This window comes from Apium graveolens, chromosome 11 (assembly GCF_009905375.1).
Source record: "Apium graveolens cultivar Ventura chromosome 11, ASM990537v1, whole genome shotgun sequence".
NCBI lineage: Eukaryota > Viridiplantae > Streptophyta > Magnoliopsida > Apiales > Apiaceae > Apium > Apium graveolens.
Window position 1 is genome coordinate 46,777,094 of NC_133657.1, and position 1,797 is coordinate 46,778,890.

The 1,797-nt window shown below is 44.9% G+C and overlaps 1 non-coding gene across 1 annotated transcript; it reads right to left on the reverse strand.

Moving 5' to 3' along the window:
- Window positions 1-482: 482 nt before the first annotated feature.
- On the reverse strand, window positions 483-589 carry LOC141698846 (small nucleolar RNA R71). Its single transcript, XR_012565345.1, has one exon. It is a non-coding gene; the product is annotated as a small nucleolar RNA R71 (small nucleolar RNA).
- Between the last annotated feature and the right edge of the window lie 1,208 nt (window positions 590-1,797).

Genomic DNA, 1,797 nt, shown 5'->3' on the forward strand with positions numbered 1-1,797 from the left:
CTGAGGAGACAGACGAAGTTCTTGATATTCCGGAGAAGTTAGATTTTGAGGATTCGGATTCAGGAACTGAGCAGAAAGAACCAGTAAACATGGGAGATCGTATTGTTCAAGCTGATCCAGCTCTTATGGATTTTTCTCGGCCTAAAATTGATGACATTCAGTCAAGCATCCTTCATCCGGCTATTCAAGCTAACACCTTTGAAATCAAGCCGGGCACTATTCAGATGGTGCAGAATTCTGTTTCTTTTGGAGGAGCGGCAACTGAAGACCCCAACATGCACATAAGGAATTTTGTCGAGATCTGCAGCACTTTTAAGTACAATGGCGTGACTGATGAGGCTATCAAGTTGAGGCTTTTCCCATTCTCACTGAGGGACAAGGCTAAAGACTGGTTACATTCTGAACCAGCTGGGTCCATCACTACGTGGCAAGATCTTGCGCAAAAGTTTCTGGTGAAGTTTTATCCGATGGCAAAGACTGCTGCTATGAGGAGTGCTCTTACTCAGTTTGCGCAGCAACCTACAGAATCTATGTGCGAGGCTTGGGAACGCTACAAGGAAATGTTGAGAAAATGTCCACATCATGGAATGCCGGATTGGATGGTGATCACTGGTTTCTATAATGGTTTGGGGGTCCAATCTCGGCCCATGCTCGATGCAGCAGCTGAAGGCGCCTTATAGACTAAAAGCTATACTGAGGCGTATAATCTTATAGAGACGATGGCTGCAAATGAGCATCAAAACCCAACTCAGAGGATGACGTCAGGCAAGGTAGCAGGTATTCTGGAAGTTGATGCAGCCACCGCTATTGCAGCCCAGCTCCAAGCGCTATCAATGAAGGTTGATTCTCTGGCTACATATGGAGCTAATCAAATAGCTATGGTTTGTGAGCTTTATGTAGGTTCTCATGCTACGGATCAGTGTTCTCTTATCAATGAATATGTTCAGTATGTGAATAACTATCAGCGACAACAGCAGCCTGTGCCAGTAACCTATCATCCTAACAACAGAAATCATCCAAATTTCAGCTGGGAAAATAATCAGAATGCTATTCAGCCACCATATCAGCAAGGAGTGAGTAAACAGTTTAACCCACCTGGATTCCAGCAACCACAGCAGTATGCTACAAGGCAATCATATCCTCAACAGGGAAGTACAGCTGCACCTACTAGTGCTGATTTTGAGGAACTTAAGCTGTTATGCAAGAGTCAGGCGGTTTCTATCAAGACCTTGGAAAATCAAATCGGTCAATTAGCCAATACAGTGCTCAATCGTCAACCTGGCACCCTTCCCAGTGACACGGAAGTACCAGGCAGGAAGGAAGCTAAAGAGCAAGTCAAGGCTATTACCTTAAGGTCTGGAAAAGTTGCTGATGCTGAAAAGGCAAAAGAAGGAGAAACTGGAATTAGAGATGAAGAATCTAAGCAAAAGGAGAAAGCGGCGGAGCCAAGGAAGACTACTGTTGAACACACTCTGCCTGAGGCTAATACAGGGGAGAAACAACTCTATCCTCCACCACCTTTTCCTAAGAGATTGCAGCAACAAAAGCTGGATAGACAGTTCGGGAAGTTTCTGGAGGTGTTCAAGAAACTTCACATCAATATACCTTTCGCTGAGGCTCTGGAGCAAATGCCTAGTTATGCGAAGTTTATGAAGACTATTCTTTCAAGGAAGGTGAAACTGGATGACCTTGAAACCGTTGCTCTCACGGAAGAATGCAGCGCTGTTCTGCAGCAAAAGTTACCACCAAAACTGAAAGATCCAGGAAGCTTCACCATACCTTGCACCATTGGCAATC